The 13,907-nt window shown below is 45.3% G+C and overlaps 1 pseudogene; it reads right to left on the bottom strand.

Moving 5' to 3' along the window:
- Nucleotides 1-4,104: 4,104 nt before the first annotated feature.
- On the bottom strand, nucleotides 4,105-5,438 carry LOC144697898 (uncharacterized; annotated as a pseudogene).
- Between the last annotated feature and the right edge of the window lie 8,469 nt (nucleotides 5,439-13,907).

Raw genomic sequence — 13,907 nt, 5'->3', positions numbered from 1 at the left:
TCACCCATCAACCCTGTGCTCACTGACCTATTTCGGCTCCTGGTCAAACAATGCCTCAATTTTAAAATTCACATTTTTGTTTTCAAGTCCCTCCATGGTCTCATCCCTCCCTATCTCTGTAATCTCCAGTCCCGCACTCTGTGAGATATCTGCGCTCTGCTCATTCTGGCCTCTTTAGCATCCCAGATTTTAATTACTCCTCCAACGGCGGCAGGGCCTAGGCATGAAACTCTGAAATTCCCTCCCTAAACCTCTCCACATCTCTCCTGATTAAAGATGTTTGTTAAAATCTGCCTCGCCAATCAAGCTTTTGGCCATCTGCACTAATATCACCCTATGTGACCCGGTATCAATTTTTCTAATTGAAACTCCTCCAAAGCACCTTGGGACGATTTATTTCATTAATCATGTTATACAAGTACAAGTTGTTATTGTTTCATGACAGCCAGTTTGCACAAAGTAAGATTCCACAAAGAGCAATCAGACGAGTGACCAATTAATCCAGTTTTTTTTGGTGGTGTTAGTTAAACCATGAATGTTAGTCCCACTGCACCAGGAGAACTCTCCTGTGGACAGTACATGGAGCTGAAAGTTCTTGTGTTCGTTTAGATACTTTCACACGCTCAGAACATCCCAGAATGATTCACAGTCAGTGATGCATTTTGGAAGGAAGAATGAGGAGAGGCGGGATAAACTAAATGGTACAATTTTAAATAGAGTGCAGGAACAGAGTGACCTAGGAGTGTATGGGCACAAATCTTTGAAGGTAGCAAGAAAAGTTGATCAAACTGTTTTTAAAAAAAATCTAATGGGGTCCTCCATTTATTAATGGAGACAAAGCAAGGAAGTCACACTGAATCTTTATAAATGACTTTTTAATCCTCAGCTCAACACTGTGCTCAGTTCTGAGCACCACACTTCAAGAAAGATGTCAAGGCCTTGGAGAGAGTACATGGAAAATTGACCAGAATAGTGTCAGGGATGAGGGGTTTCTGTTATCTGGAGAGACTGGCAAAGCTGGGATTGTTCCCTTTAGAGCAGAGAAGGTTGAAGAGTGATTTCACAGAGGTGTGGACATTTTTGAAGAATTTCATCAAATAGGAAGAAATTGTTTCGATTGACAGGATGGTTGGTAACCGCAGAACAGAGATTTTAAAAAGTTGGCAGAAAATCCAGGGTGAAAATGAGGAGAGATTATTTTACTCAGTGAGTTCTGATGATCTGGAACACATTGTCTGAATGACTGGTGGAAACAGATCCAATAGTAACTTTCAAAAGTGATTTGGACTTCTACTTAATAAGGAAAGATCTTCAGGGCTTGAGAGAAGGATCAGGGGAGTGGGACAGAATGGTAACATTTTCAGAGACAGGACAGACATGAGAGGCTGAATGGCCACCTGAGCTCTATGATTCGATCGTATGGTGTTTATTATGAATCATTATCCTGTTCTAGAATCATGGGATCTCATCATAGTGCAGCACAGAAAGAGGCCACTCGGCTCATCGAATCTGCACTGGCTCTTTCAAAGAGCAATCCAGTTAATCCCATTTCTCCCACTCTTTCCCCATATCCCTGGAGGAGGTTTCAGCCGATCATCTGGCCTGTCAAGAAACAGGCACAGTCACATTGGGAGAAACCGTGTTAATGTGGGGACAGTGGGATGGTATTCAATTACTCATTTGAGTTGGAAAGTCATCAGCACATATACACCAGGGAGAGGACATTGACCTGCTTCATGTGTGGGAAGGGATTCACTCAGTCATCCAGCCTCCAAACACACCAATGAGTTCATACTGGAGAGAGAGCGGGTTTAAAGGCTTAGACTGTGACAAAAGCTTTAAAAGCCCGTTCCCATTTTATAGTCTCAGTGTAAGTTAGGGCTTACCAAACTGAGGGTCATGACCCCAGTGGAGTGTGAGACTAGATTTTGGGTTCGTGAGCTCCGAGGCAGCAATGGCTGCCGTGGAGCTCCAACTGTTTCCTGACAGCTGCGAGGCCTCTCTAAATCCTCATGGTTTTTGTTTTGTTAGTGGGTGTGGCCTAATGGACGACTCTCTGAGGCTCAATTGTTGCTGCAAAAAACGCTTATGAAAAGGTTGGTGTTCATTTTTTTCTGGAAAGCTGATTTCTTCAATAATCAGGGTCATAATGTATTAATAATCAGGATAATATATTATTAATCAGGACTATAATGTATTAATAATCGGGGTAATAATGTGTTAATAATCAGGATCATAACATATTAATAAACAGGATCATAATGTATTTAATAATCAGGATACTGTTACATTAATAATCAGAATCATATTGCATCAATAATGAGGATCCTATTACATCAATGCTCAGGTCCTTATTACATTAATGATCAGAGTTCAAATACATTAAGATTCAGGATCTCAACACATTAACAATCAGGATATTATTACATTAATACTCTGGTGCCTATTGCATCAACAATCAGGATCTTATTGTATAAATAATCATTGTCCTATTACATTAATAATCAGGATTAATTACATTAAATACATAGTTCCAATCGCATTAATAATCAGCTACCTACTGCTTCAATAATCAGAAAATTATTGCAATTATCAGGATTCTAATTAATAATCAGAATTAATTCAATTAATAATTAGTCCTATGGCATCAATAATCAGGATCCTATTACATTAAAGTCATTTTCCAACTATGTCAATAATCAGGACCCTATAAGATGAATAATCAGGAGGCTATTACATTAATAATAATCTTCTCAAGGGCAATTAGGGATGGGCAATAAATACTGGCCCAGTCAGTGATGCCCACAGCCTTTTAATGAATATAAAAGTTCAAATACATTAATAATCCTCACCAGCACCCACCGCCCCCTCCCCCTGCCCCCACTCAGCACAACAGCTCTCGTCCCCTCAAATTTTCACTCTGGCGCCACAAAGTCTGAGGCATTAAAATGGGGTCACACCGGGAAAAAGTTTGGGAAGCACTGATTTAAACAACCCCTTTCTGGACTTTAAATGCACTTATCTCATGACTCAGCTCATCGTTCAATGCCACGTCTCCCTGGAACAAAAACAAAAAATGCTGGAAAAACTCAACAGGTCTGACAGCATCTGTGGAGAGAAAGACTGAGTTAGTATTTCGAGTCCGTATGACTCTTCTTCAGACTGATGGACTCGAAACGTTAACTTTGTTTTTCTCTCCACAGATTCTGTCAGACCTGCTGAGTTTTTCCAGAATTTTTTGTTTTTGTTTCAGATTTCCAGCATCCACAGTATTTTGCCTTTATCACTTCTCCCTGATTGAAGTTATTATTATTTGTGATGATCAGGTGTCATTGTGGGCTGTTGATTTCGGTGCAGGCATCTGTTTCACTCCATTCTTCACCTTGAAACTGACTGAAGTGGTGCCGTCAAACTGTAGTCACTGCATGTTGTCATGAAAGGAGCAGATCAGACTGAGCAACTTTGGTGGATAGTCAATTTTCTCCAAAACCTTGTACAGTCCTGCCCTGCTGATGGTGTTAAATGCTTTACTGAGATCTGCGATAGTAAATAGGTGCGTCCTGTTCCCTACACTTCTCTTGTAGCTGGCGTATGGAGAAGATCGTGTTCACTGTAGATCTGGCAGCACAGAAACTGCACTGTACTTCTGGATATACTCAGTCTGCAAGCAGATGAAATCTTTAAGCATGACCCCAGTGAAGGCCTTCCCAGTGACGCTAAGGAGTGAGATGTCCCTGTAGTTTGTTGCAATCTCCTCTGTCACCTTTGTTTTTCTGTAATGTTTGTGTCACACATGTCCTGTGGAACTGATCCTGATTGTCAGCAAGGATTAATCAGCGCTTTCTAATTGGGGATGTTAATCAGTGGAACCTTTCAGACACTGAATTGTAGATTTTACATCAAAGATCAATTTAGAATGAAGTAAAAGTTCATAATTTTATTGTCAGTGAGTTCCTGTTGAGAATTCTTGAATTAAGGGGCAATGTCACAGATGGCGGTTTTAATTAGGGACATTGTAGCCCCAAAAATCAGTGACATCTCCAGAATATTAAACTCCAGCCAGTTATAGGGCTAGTAACATCAGCAGAAACAAACCTAACATTGTCAGACTATCAGTCCTGGATGTGATTAACAGCAGAACAAATAGCAGAATCCAACCCCAAGAATTACTCATGAACTCGCTGATGTGCCAGCAGGTACCGTGACTGAATGAATCCCCACATGCAGAGCAGGTGAATGGTTTCTCCCCAGTGTGAGTGCGTTCATGTATATGCAGGCTGCCAGACTGAGTGAATCCCTTCCCACACACGGAGCAGGTAAATGGCTTCTCCCTGGTGTGAGTGCGCTCGTGTAACAGAGGGCTGCTGGACTGGGTGAATGTCTTCCCACACACGGAGCAGATGAACGGTCTCTCCCCAGTATGTGTGCGTTGGTGAGCAGTGAGGGCAGATGACAGCCTGAAACTCTTCCCACATGAAGTGCAGCTGAATGGCTTCGCCTCAGTATGAATTCAATGGTGTTTTAGGAGGCTGGATGAATTTGAGAATTCCTTCCCCCACACACAATTGAACGGCCTCTCCCCAGTGTGAACTCGCTTGTGTGAATTGAGGTCGGCTGAACACCTCAATGTCTTTCCACAGCAAGTGCAGCTGAACGGCCTCTCCCCAGTGTGAATTCGCTGGTGTGTCAGCAGGGTGGATGACTGAGTGAATCCCTTCCCACACTGGGAGCAGGTGAATGGCCTCTCCCCAGTGTGAATTTGTTCGTGTGTCTTGACGTCAGATGAGTGCCTGAACCTCTTTCTACAGGAAGTGCAGCTGAATGGTTTCTCCTCAGTGTGAATTTGCTGGTGTGACCAAAGACCGGATGAATGAGTGAATCCCTTCCCACACACACGGCAGGTGAATGGCCTCTCCCCAGTGTGAAGTTGCTGGTGTGCAGAGAGGCTGGATGACTGCCTAAACCTCTTTCCACAGTATGTGCAACTGAAAGGCCTCTCTTCAGTGTGTATTCGCTGGTGTAACATGAGGCAGGATGACTTCATAAATCCCTTCCCACACACAGAACAGGTGAACGGCTTCTCCCCAGTGTGGCTGCGTTGATGGTTTTCCAGCAGGGATGGATAATAGAATCCTTTTCCACAGTCCTCACATTTCCACGGTTTCTCCATGGTGCCTGTGTCCTTGTGTCTCTCCAGGTTGGATGATTAATTGAAGCCTTGTCCACACACAGAACATGTGTACAGTTTCTCCCAATCTCAATGGTGTGGTGCTTTTTCAGGCTCTGTAACTGGTTAAAGATTTCTCCACAGTCAGTTCACTGAAACACTCTCACTCGGATGTGTGTGTCTTGGTGCTTTTCCAGTCACACTGATATTTGAAATCTTTTCCCACAGACAAACATTTCTCCTTCCGCATTCAGAGGCCAATGATATTCAGGTCCAGATACATCAAGTGGCTCTGTCAGATCTTGACATGATGTTTGGTTTGAGTTTCCTGTCTGTAAATCCTCCCCTCCTAATGTCCTGTAAAAATAAGTTTACAAATGCCATCCCTGTGAGTTCAGGATAGAAATCCAGAACAGACAATTCTAGTTTCTGTGGAACATTTTTCATTTTTGCTCCCCACCCTACACAAACTCTGTCCAGCCTGCACAGAATCCAGTTAAGTTTCTTTCCTCCATTCCCAGTTTTCTTCCCCTCTCTACTCTGTCTGGGTTCAGTTCACCACTCCCTGTTTGCAGACTGAGAATAAAATCAACGAGTCAATCATTTTCTCTCCTGGTCACTGGGACCCTGAAGCCCTGCCTACCCAATGTCACCTCACTAAGATGGCCGCACATGCACCCTGCTGGCTGAACAAGCCCCGCCTTCCATACTCAGATGGGAACAGGTGGCCTGGGTAACCAGGGCCTGTCACCAGGAAGGGAGACCCATCTAACTGATTTGCTCAAACTGCCTATATCTTAGGTAGTCCCTTGGGATCAAGGATGATTTGCTTCCACTCTGATTTGATGGGTTCTGAGATGACTGGTAAGTTCAATGCCTGATCTGCAGACTCTGCCACATGCGGGGCAGGTGGTGCCTGAAAGGTTGCGTAGGTGGGTTGTTTGGAGGTTTGTGTGTTCTCTCACACACCTCAACTTTGCCTCTGCGTATTCCCAACCAAGTCTCTCAATGTGTCAGATGCCTTACCAAATGAGCCTTCTCCATTTGAGCAATCACAAACCAGAGTCTCCCATGAGTTGGTGCAGATATTTGATCTCTTCAGGGGCATGTTGAGGAGATCACTAAAGTGTTTCCACTGTCCTCCTGGGGGTCTCCTGCTGTGACCAAGTTCCGAGTAGAACAGTTACTTCAGGTGTCTGGCATCAGGAATACGAACAACATGTCCCGCCCAGTGGAGCTGGTTTAGAGTGATTGGTCCCTTGATCCTGGGTGAGTTGGCTTGGGAGAAGATGCTGCTGTGGCACTTCCTTTCTTGCCACTGGATTATAGACTCATAGACATTTACAGCACAGAAGGAGGCCATTCGGCCTATCGTGTCCATGCCGGTCAACGAAGATCTGACTACACTGATCCCTTTTTCCAGCTCTTGGCCCATGGCAATGCAAGTGAATTTCTAAATACGTCTTAAATGTTATGGGAGATTCTGACTCAACCACCCTTTCAGGCAGTGAGTTCCAGACTCCCATTACCCTCTGGGTGAAAAGATTTCTCCTCAACTTCCCCTTATCCTTCTATCTCCTGCCTTAAATCTATTCCCCTTTGTTATTGACCCCTCTACTAACAGAAAAAGTGCCTTCCTATCCACCCAATCATGCCTCTCATAATCTTAAACACCTCTATCAAGTCCCCTCTCAACCTTTGCTGCTCCAAGGAAAATAACCACAACCTATCCAATCTCTCCTCATAGCTCAGACTCTCCAGCCATGGCAGCATCCTGGTAAATCTCCTCTGCACCCTCTCCAGTGCAATCACATCCTTCCTATAATGTGGTGACCAGACCTGCACGCAGTACTCCAGCTGTGGCCTAACCAGCGTTTTATACAGTTCCAGCATAATCTCCTTTCTCTCGTATTCTACACCTCGGCTAATAAAGGCAAGTATCCCATATGCCTTCCCAACCATCTTATCTACCTACCCTGCTACCTTCAGGGATCTGTGGATACGCACACCAAGGTCCCTCTGATCTTCAGTACTTTCCAGGGTCCTACTATTCATAGTGTAATCCCTTGCCTTGTTAGCCCTCCCCAAGTGCATTAACTCACAATTTTACGGGTTGAATTCCATTTGCCACTGCTGTCCCACCTGACCAATCAATTGATATCCTCCCGCAGTTTACAGCTATCCTCACTATTTACCACCCTACCAATTTTTGTGTCATCTGCAAACTTCTTGATCATACCCTCTACATTTAAGTCAAAATCATTTATGTATACCACAAACAGCAAGGGCCCCAGCACCGAGCCCTGCAGAACCCCACTGGAAACAGACTTCCAGTCATAGAAACATCCCTCTACTATCACCCTCTGCTTCCTGACTCTCAGCCAATTTTGGATCCAATGTGCCACTTTGCCTTGGATCCCATGGGCTCTTACTTTCTTGATCAGTCTGCCATGAGCGACCCCTTAGCAAAAGTCTTGCTAAAGTCCATGTATACCACATCAAGACCCTCATCAACACTGCTGGTTATCTCCTCAAAAAATTTGATCAAATTTGTCAAACACAACCCTCCCTTAACAAATCTATGCTGACTATCCCTGATTAATGCGTGTCTCTCCAAGTGCAGATATATTCTGTCCCTCAGAATTCTTTCTAGTAACTTCCCCACCACCAAGGTTAGACTGACAGGCCTGTAATTTCCTGGTCTATCCCTTCCCCCCTTTTTTTAATAATGGGACAACTTTAACAGTTCTCCAGCACCTCATCTGTGGCCAGAGAGGATTTGGAAATTACTGCCAAGGCCCCTGATATCTCTTCCCTTGCCTCCCTCAACAGCCTAGGATAAATCTCATCCGAGCCTGTGGATTTATCCACTTTTAAGGCCACTAATCCCGCTTGTACCTCCTCTCTCTCTGTGTTAATTTCCTCTAATATTTCACAGTCCTCCACCCTGATGTCTATACCTGCATCATCCTTTTCCATTGTGAAGACCGACGCAAAGTATTCATTGAGGACTGTACCCACATCTTCCAGGTCCACACACAGATTACCTCTATGGTCCCTAATTGGCCCTACTCTTTCCCGAGTTATTCTCTTGCTCTTTAAATGTTTTAAAAACAGCTTTGGATTTTCCTTTATTCTACCCACCAATGCTTTCTCATGCTTTCCTAATTTCCTTTTTAAGTTCCCCCCTGCACTTTTTATACTCCTCGAGGCACTCTGCCGTATTGAGCCCTCGGTATCTTCCATAAGCTTCTCTTTTTTTCTTAATCCTAACTTTTATGTTTCTTGACATCCAGGGTTCTCCAGACTTTGTCTTTACAAGAACATTTTTGCCCTGTACGGTCGCTACTTCCTCCTTTGATGCCTCCCACTGCTCTGACATAGTTTTATCTGCAAGTAGCTGCTCCCAGTCCACTTGGGCCAAATCATATCCCAGCTTAGTAAAATTAGTCTTTCCCCAGTTTAGAACTTAGATTCCCGGTGCAACCTTATCCTTCCCATAACTGTAAATGGGATTAGGTAGGTAGGTAGGTCAGGTGTTTCTCACATGTCGGTGCAGACTTGATGGGCCGAAGGGCCTCTTCTGCACTGTGTGATTCTGTGAACTATCCTAAATCTAACTGAGTTATGATCACAAGATGCTCCCCTACTGATATGCCTTCCACCTGCCCGGGCTCATTTCCAAATACTAGGTCCAGAACTGTCCCCTCTCTTGTTCGGCTTTCTATGTACTGGCTAAAAAAGTTCTCCTGGGTACAATTTAAGAATTTTGCTCCCTCCCTACCTTGCACACTAAAACTATCCCAGTTAATATTTGGGTAGTTAAAATCTCCTACTCTTACTGCCTTATTATTCTTACACTGCTCTGAAATTTGATTACATATTTGATCCTCGATCTCTCCCTGACTTTTTGGGGGCCTATAGTACACACCCAACAGCATGTTTGTTCCTTTTGTGTTTTCTACTTATACCCATATGGACGCATTTGATGATCCTTCCAAGATATCATCCCTCCTCACTGCTATGATTGATTTCTTGATCAATATTGCAACCCACCCTCTTCTTCTATCCCCCTCTCTAACTTGTCTGAATACCCTATAACCAGGAATGTTGAGCTGACAATCCTACCCTTTTAGCCAAGTCTCGGTCATAGCTATGATATCGTACTCCCATGTGCGTATCTGTATCCTCAAGCCTGTCTTATTCCTCAAGCTCCTTGCATTAAAATATATTCCATTTAGCTTTGCTAAACTCATTTCTTTCTTATCTAGCCTTTGTTTCCTCTGCCTTCCAGACTCACTTACTAGCATTTTAACTTCTAATTCCATCTCAGCTTCTCTCCCTCTGAACTACTTTTCAGGATCCCATTCCCCTTCCAATTTAGTTTAAATCTGCCCCAACAGCATTAGCAAACCTCCCAGTGAGGATGTTGGTCCCACTCCTGTTCAGATGTAACCCATCCAACTTGTACAGGTCACATTTCCCCCAGAAGTGGTCCTAATGCCCCAGGAATCTAAAGCCCTTCCTCCTGCACCATCTCTCCAACCACGCGGTCATCTGCTCTATTCTTCTGTTCCTATACTCACTATTGCATGGCACCGGGAGTGATCTGGAGGTTACTGCCTTTGAAATCCTACATTTAAATTTCCGGCCCAACTCCCTAAAGTCTGCTTGCAGGACCTCATTTCTCTTTCTTTCTACGTCATTGGTCCCAACATGGACCACGACCTCTAGCTGTTCACCCTTCCCCTTCAGGATCCTGCAGCCGTTCCGTGACATCCTTGACCCTGGCATCGGGGAGGCAACATACCATCCTGGAGTCACGTCTTCAGCCGCAGAGGCGCCTGTTTACTCCTCTCATTGCAGAATTCCCTACCACTATTGCCCTTCTACACTTCTTCCTCCCCCCACCAAGCAGCTGGACCACCCACAGTGCCATAGCCTTGCCTCTGGTTGGCCTCCACAGAGGAACTGTCACTCTCACCATTTTCCAAGGCCATAAAACAGTTTGCAAGCGATTTGGAGAATCTTGTGAAGGCACTGCTGTTGGTAGCTCTCCAGTGGCTTGAGGTGTCTGCTGTAGATTGTCCAAGTATCAGAAGCCTTTAGGAGCAGGGGGATCACTGCTGCCCAGTGAAACATGATGTGAGTCTTGGGTTTGACATCCTGGTCGTCAAATACTCTGTTCGTCGTTCGGCTGAAGGCTGAGCTGGAACATTAGAGGCGATGAGGAATGTTGACATCTATGTCTGCCTTCATCGAGAGGAGGCTCCCAAGATACTGAAAATGGTCCACATTTCGAGGATTTCACCATTATTCTTAATCAATGGGAGGGGGGCTGATAGGTGATAAAAAGATAAATAACAAATGGTGGGGAGAAAGTGCAAAAGAGATCCAACAACTCGTGGACAACAACAACATGCGTGGTTTCCTCAGCGCTGTCGAGACAATCTGTGGCCCAAACACTGAAGGGCCCACCCCACTGCACGCCAAGCAAAGAGGGAGCTCATCAAGGGCAGGGAGGCAGTCAGTGCTCACTGGAGAGAACTCCTCAGCAGAGACTCGGTCTTTCACTTCAATGTCCTCAACTCCATTGCTCAATCTCAGTCTCAGTGCTACCACGGTCCAGAGTGAAAATGAAAAAGCCATTTGACAGCTGAAAAACAACAAGACATCTGGAACAGATGGAATCCCTGCTGAAATTCTGAAACATGGTGGAGTTACACTCCTGGCCCGACTGCACAACCTCATGTTCCTCATTGGGAAGAGGGATCTCTGGGACACTCTGGTTGTGAATATATTCAAGAAGGGAGACAAGTCCGCATGCAGTAATTACAGAGCAGTCTCTCTGCTGCCTGCACAGGGAAGATCATTGCAAGGATTCTCCTCAATTATCTTCTCTTAGTGGCGAAAGAGCTCCTTCCAGATTCACAGTGCGGTTTTCCCCCATCAAAAGGCACCACAGACATGATCTTCACTGTGTGGCAAACCCAAGAAAAATCAAAGGAACAGCACCAATCACTGTACTTGGCCTTTTCTGATCTCACAAAAGCCTTTCACACAATCAAACGTGACGTTATATCCTGTATCCTCCTCAAATTTGGCTGTCCTCAAATATTTGTCATCATCCTCCGCCTACTCCACGATGACATGAAAGCCGTGATCATCATCAACGAAATCACCACAGGTCCGATCTCAGTGGAAACTGGGATCAGCCAAGGCTGTGTCATTGCACCAACCCTCTTCTCCAATCTCCTCTCTGCATCTCACCCCAAGCAAATGACCCATGGGCATGGAGATAATCTACAGAACAGACGGGAAACCTACACCACCTTCAAAACAGAACCAGAATCAGTCCAACCTCAGATATTGTGCTCCAGTATGCAGATGCCTGATTTCCATGTTAAAACATCCATTTGCCTTGATTCCATAACTCTTAATACTCTTGCCTCACAAACATCTAGAAATCTCAGTTTTTAAATTTTAATTGACGAAATCTCAACAGAATTCCAGATTTCCACCATATTTTCTGTGAAGTGATTTCTGACATTGTTCCTGAACAGCCGAGTCTCGGTTACACAAATAAACATCACCGATTTGTACATTCAAACTGTAACAATTATTTTAGTCTTAACTAATTATCCAACAAAATTTCAAAGAAACATAATAATTTTAGTAAAATACTGTGGATGCTGGAAATCTGAAATAAAAACAGAAAGTTCTGGAAATCCTCAGCAGGTTTGGCAGCTTCCGTGAAAACAAAGAAACAGATTTAACATTTCCAATCCAATATGATTCTTCTTCAGAGCTGAGTATTTCCAGCATTCTGATTTCATTTTAAACACATAATTGATGTAAACTTTATTGTCCTTACAGGTATCTGGATGTAAATCTGATTTCAGACCTTCCTCTGAACAGTTTTCAAACTGTCTCCAGCTCATTGTCCATTCCTTCACTAAAGACCCGGATGGAAAACCCTCAGCACAAGATGGCAGCGGCCGGTTGCCCGGGTAACCTGGGCCTGTCACCGGGGAGGAAGCCCCGTACTCACTCCCCTCTTTCTCTTGGATGTCTCTTTCTTTCAGGTGCAAAGGAACGCAAGGTCCAACAACTCATCGAAACCAACACCCATCCAGGACCCTCCACCCCTGCCTGTCCCTCTGCCCCCATCCCGTCTTCCAATCCCAGCCCCGGCCATGTATTCACCACACCCCCTGACCTTCCCCTCTCCGACACTGAACGTTCAGTGCTCAGCAAAGGACTTAGTTTCATACCCTTACGCCCTCATCTCAAGGAATTTCGGGCTCGGCACGATGCTGAACTCTTCTTCCGCCGCCTTCATCTCCGTGCTCACTTCTTTGGGCAGGAGTCCTCTCCCCATTCAACGGATCCTTTTACCCGCCTCCAATATTCTCCCTCCACCTGGACCCCTCCCTCTGGATTCTTACCTTCTCTTGATCTTTTCATTGAGAACTGTCGGCGTGACATTAGTCTTCTCAATTTCTCTGCTCCTCTCACCCACTCTAACCTGTCTCTCTCTGAACTTGCTGCACTCCGTTCTCTCAGGTCCAACCCTGACATTGTCATCAAACCCGCTGACAAGGGTGGTGCTGTTGTTGTCTTGTGCACTGACCTCTACCTCGCAGAGGCTGAGCGTCAACTCATAGACACTTCCTCCTACCTCCCCCTGGACCATGACCCCACCACTGAACATCAAGTCATTGTTTCCAGGACTGTTACTGACCTCATCTCCTCTGGAGATCTTCCTTCCACAGCTTCCAACCTGATAGTCTCACAACCTCGGACAGCCCGCTTCTACCTCCTACCCAAAATCCACAAACAGGACTGTCCCGGCAGACCGATCGTGTCAGATTGTTCCGGCCCCACGGAACTCATTTCTTGCTATCTTGACTCCATTCTCTCTCCCCTTGTCCAGTCCCTTCCCACCTACATCTGTGATTCCTCTGACACCCTACATCATATCAACAATTTCCAGTTCCCTGGCCCCAACCGCCTCCTCTTCACCATGGACGTCCAATCCCTCTACACCTCCATCCTCCACCGGGTTGGTCTAATGGCTGTCCGCTTCTTCCTCGAACAGAGGCCCGAACAAACCTCTCACTTCCTCCAAATAAAAGGCGTGGCTATGGGTACCCGCATGGGCCCCAGCTATGCCTGTCTCTTTATGGGGTATGTGGAACATTCCTTGTTCCAGTCCTACTCCGGCCCCCTCCCACAACTCTTTCTCCGGTACATCGATAATTACTTTGGTGCTGCTTCAAGCTCTCGTCTGGACCTGGCAAAATTTATTAATTTTGCTTCCAATTTCCACCCCTCCATCATTTTCACATGGTCCATCTCTGACACTTTCCTTCCCTTCCTTGACCTCTCTGTCTCAATTTCTGGTAATAGGCTGTCCACCAATCCTCACTCATTGCACACCAGTGAGTTCACACTGGGGAGAGACCATTCACCTGCTCCACGTGTGGGAAGGGATTCACGGTTTTGCCCACCCTGCTGAGACACCTGCGAACTCACACTGAGGAGAAGCCATTCAGCTGCACTTTCTGTGGAAAGTGGTTCAGGCAGTCTTCCAACCTCATTCTACACCATCGCGTTCACACTGGGGAGAGACCGTTCATCTGCTCCGTGTGTGGGAAAGGTTTCAATCGGTCATCCAATCTCACTGCACACCAGCGAGTTCACACTGGGGAAAGACCATTCACTTGCTCGCTGTGTG

The sequence above is a fragment of the Cetorhinus maximus genome, chromosome 23 (genome assembly GCF_964194155.1).
Source record: "Cetorhinus maximus chromosome 23, sCetMax3.hap1.1, whole genome shotgun sequence".
In the NCBI taxonomy this organism is placed as follows: Eukaryota; Metazoa; Chordata; class Chondrichthyes; order Lamniformes; family Cetorhinidae; genus Cetorhinus; species Cetorhinus maximus.
This window is presented reverse-complemented; position numbering and strand designations above follow the sequence as displayed.